The following is a 9,899-nucleotide window of genomic DNA, read 5'->3' as shown; positions in this document are numbered from 1 at the left end:
TCGGCCGTCTCACATGGAGGCCCACTTGATTCTTCATGAGCTTGGATCAAGGTGTACGTTACTTGATTGTCTCTTTCTAAGCCTTCAATATCTCTATGGCTCCATGTTGGTCTTGGACAACTCGAACGAGGGCTTGGAGGGATTCTTTGAAGAGCTTGGCCCGTGCACGTATTACTGGGCCCAATGGAACTCGGACTGGGTCATTGCGTGGGCCCTGATCCATACACACATCAAATATGATTTGCAATTCTTCGTGGAAAGGAATTTGGAAGCTAATAAACGTTGTTCAAGAAAAGGTTTTCTACAAGGTTTCCAAAAACTAACTTGTTTTTCCAAATCAATTAGGAAACTAAGTAGATAGCTTGGATAACTCTTTTGTTTCCACTTGGACACACTCCTACATTTTAGGAATACACTCCTTCGTTTTAGGAAGCTAGGGTTCCATTCTTTCTTGTTCACATTAGCGCCTCTTCCATTGCTGTCCGTCACTTGGAACCTTCCAAAATCGTGTCATATTCCATTCCTTTTGCATTACATTTGTGTTTTGTCTCTTGATTACTCTCGTGGATCAAGTTGGTAACAATTATTGGACTTTGTGCATGCTCCACTACCCAATCCACCAGGTAAAGGGACTTTGGTAAGATCATTAGAGTGCTTTGAGTGAAAAAAAAATACGAGAGTGAGTGATACACTAAGGGAGTGACTTGAGGTTATATTTATATTATTTTTCTTGTTCACTAACCTTTGCAGGATCACAATGAGATATGGAGCAAGATCACCCAACCAATGACTACTCACTGATGTTCACCACCATGAAAAATGAGCTCAGATGAATTAGTGAGCAACAAATTGAGGAATTGCACACTCATTTTGGAGGGACTCTCATTCCAGATTGTACAATAGAAGTAACCATGGCACCAAATGGTCACATAGTGATGAAAATTCGGCCAGTAAGGATGAGGAAAGGGCCGAGAGACCAAAGGAGGGATACACCCAAGAATGAGATCAAAGGACTTTAGATCCAAGTCCCTACATTCCAAGGCAAAAGTTACCCTGAATCTTACTTGGAATGGGAAGGCCGCATCGAGATGGTCTTCAACTGTTATGACTATAGCGAAGAACAAAAGGTGAAGATTGCTACCGTTGAGTTCACCGACTACGCCTAGTTTGTTGGGACCAAGTAAGGACCCATAGAAGGAGAATGGGAGAACCACAAGTCCGAACTTGGCGAGAACTCAAGCATTGATGCGCAAGAGATTTGTTCCTAGCTACTACAACCGCGATCTCCACTCCAAGCTTCAAACCTTCACTCAAGGCAACATGAGTGTGGAGGACTACTACAAGGAGATCGAGATGGCCATGATGAGGGCAAACATTCAAGAAGATAGTGAAACGACCATGGCAAGGTTTCTTAGAGGTCTCAACCCTGACCTTCAAGAAGCCTTGGAGCTTACTTGGACATGCATGATTTTATTGAACTAGCCATCAAGGTCGAGAGGGGAAAAAAATTGAGGGAGGTCGAATATTGTTGCATGTCTTAAGCCGAAACCAAATCTGGAATTGTTTCTTTAGGCCAAGTGCCTTGGTTGTTCGTCGTTTGAGTTCAAAAAAAAAAAAGAAAGAAAAGAGAGGGGCGCCTTCGGTTGCCAAGAAAAAAAAAAGGAAAAGTTGAACTTTATTGCCACATCCTTTCTTACATCGTGATTTATACTCCAAAACAGAAAAAAAAATTCAAACCAAAAGCAAAGGAATTCAAAAGTTTTGACCCACCTCTTCTTGAAATTCTTGAATTTCTTGGTTCTTGGGAACTTGTTTCACCTTCCTCTTGAACATCTTCTTGTACTCCCTTGCAGTGGTGAAGGGTTTCCTTGGTGATGTGTGCACGAACCTTGGCCCACGCAATGACCCAGTTCGAGTACCATTGGGCCCAGTCACACGTGCACGGGCTAAGCAATTCAAGGAATCACTCCAAGCCCTTTGCGGAATGTTCAAGACCAACAAGGAGTTCATCAAGACATTGAAGGCTTGGAAGGTGATAACCCAGTTGTCTACACGATGATCCAAGCCCGTGAAGAGCCAAGTGGGCCATGGCCGATTAGGCCTTAGTGTTAGGAGTCCTAAGTTTAGATTAGTCTTTTTTGCTAGCCATGGATTCGGCCCACCTTTGTTTAGGGATGGCCAAACCACTAGGCCCTTTTTTATTAAGTCTATGGATCGCCCCACCTTGTCCAAGGAGTGGCCGACCATCTAGTTTTTCGATAAAGGCTTGCTTTGTAAGCATTAAGGTAGATGGTTTTTTAATAAAGTTTGCTTATTTTCGATTCTTCTTCTTGAGAGAGATTCGAGCCTTACTTGCTCTTGGTGGCAAGGGTGTTTGAGTAATCTTGCGTCTTGTTCTAGATTGTTCTACTGACCTATCCATTAGAGTAATCACCTCTGTGGTCGTCGTTCTACCGCCTATAATCAAATCGTGTCGTCCGTTTGATTCTAGGTTCCGCAGTCCAAGCGTTGGACAACCTCGCTAGATTCTTGGGCAAACGTGATACGTGTTTCGAAACAAGTTGATCGAGAACCGTATCAGTTGGCTTCAGAGGTTAGGTTAAGGTATCTCTCGTTATATCCTTGTGTTTCATAGTTGTGTCGTTAGGGTTTGCATTATTTCCACTACATTATTCCAAAAAAAAAAATTTGTTTGTGTCGTTTGTGTTCTTGTCATTGAGTCTTGCTCTAATCTATTCGCCCTTGTTGTGCTTTATTCAAAAAAAAAAAAAACCTTTGTCCGTATAATTTCTTGCCATTGCCGCGTAGTGTGTTCCACCTTTTGTTGTGTCTTGTTGCGTCAATTCCTATTTGCGCTGTTGAGTTGTTGTCTCAAATCTGTTCGAAGTTCTTTGTACTTCGTTGCCGTCAAATCTGTTCGGTATTTGTGATTTGTTGTCCACTACATTCTGCCCAAAGTGTGTTTCGTTGCTATCCAAAAGAAAAACAACAAAAAAAAGGGAGATACGAATCTGTCCGCCGTATAGTCTTCCTTGTTGCATCAAATTTCTGACTGTATTTGTGTCTCAATCTTGTCCGTAATCCCGTTTGGTTGTTGCATTGTTGAACCCTGCCATATAGGGTTCATTCTCTGTCCGTTTTGTGTTCAGTTCGTCGTCTTAAAATTCTGTCCATCGTTAGTCGTCGCAAATCTGTTCTTGATGTTAGTTTTCTATCTACAAATCCCAGATTTGTTGCATCGTGTTGCGTTAAATTTTCCAGAGTCATCTACTGCTGCTTGTGATACGGTTCTCGATCAACTAGTTTCGAGACACGTAGAACGTTTGCCCAAGGATCTAGCGAGATTGTCCAACGCTTGGATTGCCGAACCTAAAATCAAACGGACGACACGATTTGATTGAAGGCGGTAGAACGACGACTCCAATCGAGATGATTACTCAAGTGGATAGATCGGTAGAACAATCAAGGACGATCACGAGATTGCTCAAGAACCCTTGCCAATGCATGTAATAGAATTGCACTCTCCATGTAAGAGAAACAAAAACAAAATTTATTATCATAAAACGGCTACCATCAAACCTTACAAAAGCAAGCCTTTTTATAGGCTAAGGGTTACTAAAACCCTAAGGGAAACAGGAAAGGGAATTCGACCATCTTGGGTTAAGATGGGCCGGCCTATGCTCTACTAAAACAAACTAATCCAACTCTAATTACTAGTACCCTAACACTAAGACCTAGGCCCTATTCAGCCAACTCATTTGGAGGCCCACTTGAGCCTTCATGGGATTGGATCATGGTGTAGATAACTTGACTCTTCATGCGCTTTGATCATGGTGTAGATAACTTGATTGTCTCCTTCCAAGCCTTCAATATCTCTATGAAAGCCTTGGGTCAGGGCCGCCATCCATCTCGCCATTCGTGCACACATCAGTCCCCTCCTCTTGAGAAGGATTTGTCCTCAAATCTGGATAGAGATGAATGATACTAACAAGAGTTAGTAGCATGACACCTCAAATCTCCACATATTGACCCTCTTAGATTGAATGATACTTGCATATATTATGATTAGGATAATTCGGTGCACATGTCTCTTGGTTAGCTTCAAGGGGTTCTCAAACAAGGACATTCGCCAAGGTAGGAAGAAACGTGTATAAGGCTTGTGAACGTTCCAGGTTACAACCCAAGGCTCGCTAATTAGCCTTCAAGTGCGAACATTCACATGCACTTCGTAACGATGTTCATTGAAACTAGAAAAGCCTCAAACCTGGTTGTGCAAGGTGGTGTAATTCGGCCCTAGGCACTGAATCGGCACAACTTGCCACTCTGGAGGTGGGACACTGAGCCACCCATGATATCTCGGATCTTGATTAACACCCTTGCGTGCACCACCCAACATAAGCGGCAGGAATGACATGAAGTTCACCCTATACGAATCACATGCATTCACGCAACATGCAGCTGGAACAAGCATGAAATCAGGTTGCAACTCTTTAGTCATAGTTGGAAAATTTTGGACAGCTTTACAACCTATAAAAACAAGATAACTGTCAACTTGAGACAATTCAGAAATTGGATAGAGAACTAATGGTACATTATTAACTAAATGGTAAGAAGGTGAACAAGATTTAAATGTGAAAACTCCCTTTGACACTTCAATGTTCCTTCCACCAATTGATTCAACTTGAGGTTCCAGTGCTAGTCTTTTACACTTCTCTTCAACACCTACATGAGAGCGACAGGAGTTAGTGCTAGTAACATGCTCAAAGTAAGGCAAAGGTAAGGAATGAGCCATAGGTAGAGAACAAGTAGTAGAATCTGGAATTTCCCTTTTAACATGAGCTCGAATCAATCCTCCAATGGTGTGGACAGGTTTGAGCTGACATGGTTCCATGAATTGAGGCCAAAGAGGTTTAGCTCCTAGAAAACAAACTCCATGGAAACTCGCAAAGTGTCCAAGTGACTTGGGAATGGAACATGCCATGACCAACTCTACTTGACTTTGTTTAATCTGCACAAAGGAAGAGGTACTAAACAAAACACATGTTAGCTTGTTAGCAAACAAAACGTCCACACTTTCAACTTTTGCGAACATGGCCAACTCCTCCTCTTTACTCATCAATAAGGCCAAATTATTCTTGCCTTTTCCCACTCCATTCTTCTCGACCCATTGTTCATTCATTGCACTTGAGTTCGGATTTTCTTTGTCTAGCTCATATTCATGGTTCGGCTGCAACTCATTCATATACGGCTCTTCAATCAACAAGGGACTATAATCCGACACTTGGCTAAGTCTTTCCATCATAGAATCAACCAATGCTTTAGTCCGACTTCGGAATTCATCCTTTGCTTCACAAAGCTTTGACTCAATTAAAAAATTCTCAAATTCGTTGTCTTGATTGTCAAGGTATTTCTTTGATGAATCTCGTTTGCTTGAGGTTGACCTCGATTTAGATGCTCCGCGCAAACTTCTTTGCTCCTTCTCATACTCATCACAATCTCGTTTATACCTTTCATATACACACGAAGCACGGTAACGTTCCATCTTTTCCTGGAGTGAATGAAACTCATGTTGTAAACTAGGTTGTATGAAACTAGAGTGCTTGGGAGTAGGCCTCTTGGAACCCCTCCTCTTGAGAGGCTCATTCTCCCAGAATTCTGGGTTGTATGAGTAAGATGAAACTCCCCTAGGCATGATTACGTTGCCTGCCAAAATGATTAGCAAAGAAAAAGAGATTCCTCATGACACACAAGCTCACGTATATGTGCTCATCACTCGTGTATCACTCAAAAACACTCTAATGAACTTACCAAGTACCAGTACCTGTTGGTTTAGGTGGATGAGAAATGCCGCTCAAGTCCAAAACTTGTCACCAACTTTTTCCACAAGAGTAATCAAGAAGGTAAGTCACAAATATGGAAGGAAATGGAATAGTAATGGTCGACTTTTGGAAGGGGATGGTGGCGGGCAACAATGAAAAGGACACAAAGAAAGGAAACCCTAGCTTCCTAAAATGTAGGAGTGAGATCCTAATTTGTAGTAGAGTATTCCTAAATGTAGGAGAGAATGTAGGGAAGTGTCCTAAATTATAGGAGAGAATATAGGAGAGTGTCCTAAAAGGTAGGAGAGAATATAGGAAAGTGTCCTAAAAGGTAGGAGAGAGAGTGTCCAAGTGAGTACAAAGAGTTATCCAAGTGCTTTACTTAGTTTCCTAATTGATTTTGGAAACAAGTTAGTTTTTCGGAAACCTTTTGAGAATCCTTTTCTTCTTGAACAACTTTTGGTAACCTCCTTGAAACAACTTTTGGTAATCTTCTTGAAGCAACTTTTGGTAACTTCCAAATTCTACTCCAAGAAAGATTGCACAAATCAGATTTGGTTCCCTTTCCCAAACAATTCGGTTGCACCGATTCTTCTTTTCTTTTCTTTTTTCGTTTTTGTTTTCTGCCCTTTTTTTTTACTACAGCTAACAACCACAACACAAAACAAGGTTTGGCCGAATGGAGTCTCCTTTTTTCCAGATTTGGGTTCGGCCAATTCACACAAATGGGAACTATCAAGAACTCCAAGAATTTCAAGATTATGGTCAAGGAATCCAAGAAACTCAAGATTCTTGTAGGCTCTCTTCCAGATTCACAAAATACCAACAAGTTTGTCAAAATTCAATTTAGAAAGTTAAGAAAACAACTTGGATGAACCAAACAAAACTTGGACAGATTTGGAAACAAGAACTCTTGCACACAAACGAAACCCTAGCCGCCAAGAAACCCTAGCCATCGCCCACTTGCTTTCTTGTAGCTTCGGCTTAGGCTATCTACTTGGACAGAATTTGGGTGCAACAAGGATACAAGATGCGGTCAGATTGTCAATGGCAACAACAACACATGCATGGCAGATTTGATGCGAAATAATGAGCTCTAGCAAAGAGGAAAACCCTAGCTGCGCAAGACCCTAGCCGCACAAGAAACCCTAGTCGTCGCCCTTTCTTTTCTTGTGGCTTCGGCTATGACCAAAGACTTGGTAGAATTGGTGCAACAAAAGGTATGAAACTCGGTCAGATTAGAACTAATAACAATAACGCACGACTTGGACAGATTTGGAGTTGTACGATGAACAAATTCACGACTCAACAACACTAGGCAAGTTTCGGCTAGATTTGTAACACCACTTTGGACAGAATTTTTTCACCAAGCTATGGTACAAATCATGGTCAGATTGGGCACAACTTATGACCAGAAATTGGACGCAACAACGAAGTACCAAACATCGGACAGACTTGCAACACAAGGAAACACACGGACAGGAATTTTTTTTCTTTTTTTTGTAAGACAAGGCAGCGGAAACAAGGAAAACTAAGACAAAATAACGGATATAAAGGAAGATACCTCAACCAAAGCTCTGAAGCCAACTGATACGGTGCTCGATCAACTCGTTTCAAGACACGTAGCTCGTTTGTCCAAGGATCTAGCGAGGTTGTCCAACGCTTGGATTGCGGAACCTAAAATCAAATGGACGACTCCAATTGAGGTGATTACTCAAGTGGATAAGTCGGTAGAACAATCAAGGACGATCACGAGATTGCTCAAGAACCCTTGTCAATGCAAGTAATGGAATTGTACTCTCCATGTAAGAGAAGCAAAAACAAAGTTTATTATCATAAAATGGCTACCATCAAACCTTACAAAGCAAGCCTTTTTATAGGCTAATGGTTACTAAAACCCTAAGGGAAACAGGAAAGGGAATTCTGCCATCTTGGGTTAAGATGGGCCGGCCCATGCTCTACTAAAACAAACTAATCCAACTCTAATTAATCGTACCCTAACACTAAGACCTAGGCCCTATTCGGCCAACTCACTTGGAGGCCCACTTGAGCCTTCATGGGCTTGGATCATGGTGTATATAACTTGACTCTTCATTGTGACGACCCCACCTCCCCCTAAGGCGTACCAAAGGGTTCGGCGGACCGCCTGCCCAGCTCTCGCCAGGACTCATTCACTCACTTGTAGCACGTGCATACATCCATGACCCATGAATAACATTCACAATTCAAACTTATAATTTACATTGGTACAAATCAAGGTACAAAGTCTCAATATACCCAAACTAGTTTAAAGTGTGTACAATCCAAGTACAAAACATTCTATTCGAGGAATAGCGCGAGTACAAGTCAAAAGTCAAAAGTCACAAACAACTAGACTACGCTAGCCTTTACACGTCTCACGCCTCGCTCGTACTCCTGTAAGGAAAACAAAACTAACGGGGTGAGCCAAAGCTCAGTGAAGTTCCAAATATCAAATTGGTCAACAACCCAAGTGATAGCAAAGTAATAGTAAAATATCGAGCAAACAAGTCAAATCAGAGAAATATTACTTCAGCTAGTCAAGAAATATCAAGTTCACGTTCACATATAAGGATACAGTATCTCATCTCTCGGTTCCATTCCAGCTTGATCGGTTGGTAGTTGACACTCCGTCAACTTTCAAGTAATAACTAGTCAAAAAATAACACCCCACTTCATGCCAGTCTCCGTCCGCCAATCAACCCCCTTTTCCGGGCCCGCACGCCACACGAGACACGGGTGGTAATACTCGAGTATACCGTTCTGCCGAGGAGATACACTCCACTCGACATTACTAGTTACCCAGGGTTCGTTATCTAATCGACCAGGCCCTTGCCGGCTCGACTAGATTAACTAGCCTCAGGGTTTCTGGAATTCCAGACAAGATAAAATTTGTATGCATGTATAGCATTTCAAGTGAAATCATGGAACAATAGCAATTTGGATTAGGGCAAGTGCGATAAAGTACACTCTTGCCCTAAAATTTCGCGTATATAACATGTAATCACATTGGTCACGTATCAAATACAAGTATTAAGTGCAATTCGATATTTGAAAACACTCACCAAAACAAGTATAGTGTTTTTAGTGGTCTCGTCCAGATGATACTCCTAGCTTGGAGTCCAGATCTCAAAGACAAAGCTTGGAAGAGTGATACTCCACCTCCTTTGGAAATTTTTAGTTCCACTAGCTTCCCAACTCACCAACTAACACTTTAATCGGTTTAGAAGTTTAAATTTCTCACTTGGATGGCCAAAATCAAGAAGAAGGAAGTTGTTTCTTGCTCTCTCTTTCTCTCCTCTCTTGGTCGGCCAAGCCGCAGAAATAATGAAGGAAAAGGAGCAAAAATTGGGGATAAGAAGGAAGACTAATCTCTTGGTCAAGAAACCCTTAGGTGGCGACACTTGGCGCCACCACCTCCTCTCATTTTTCTCTTTCTTTTCCTTGCTATTTCTAACCCCAAATTTCGGTCAAGCTAGCTGGCAAATGGGAAGATATTTTGCTCAAGTATTAATGAGCTTGTGTGGTAAGAAAATGGTGATCAAGTGGTGCGTTCAATCGGTAGTGCACGGTACCCGTCGGTTCGCACCATTTTTCTTAAAAACACATGTACTAGGGTTTTTACTTCCTATTCACCAACTCTATATCATTGCTCCTAATCACATATTATTTCTCACTTAAAAGTCACTTTTAGTCACCAAATTTAGTTCTTGCTCCGTACCGAAAATTCATCCGGCGGAAAAATCGCGAAAACCCTAATTTTGCTCCAATCTTGAAACCAAAAGTGAAACCCTACTTTCTAGGTTTATTTACACTCATTGTGGAATAATTGGGTAGTAGGGCTTTAATAAATAATAATTTCCAAATAAAAGGGCATTTTTGAGAAAAATATGAGAAATTTACGAGTCCTCACACTCTCTCCCCCTTAAAAGAATTTCGATCTCGAAATTCATACCTTTCATCGTAAACAAGTCGGGATATTTTTCTTGTATGTCTTTTTCTAGCTCCCAGGTTACTTCTTCCACTTCATGATGCTTCCACAGAACCTTTACCTAAGGAATC

The sequence above is a fragment of the Coffea arabica genome, chromosome 10c (genome assembly GCF_036785885.1).
Source record: "Coffea arabica cultivar ET-39 chromosome 10c, Coffea Arabica ET-39 HiFi, whole genome shotgun sequence".
Classification (NCBI taxonomy): domain Eukaryota; kingdom Viridiplantae; phylum Streptophyta; class Magnoliopsida; order Gentianales; family Rubiaceae; genus Coffea; species Coffea arabica.
Note: the sequence above shows the minus strand (reverse complement) of the source record.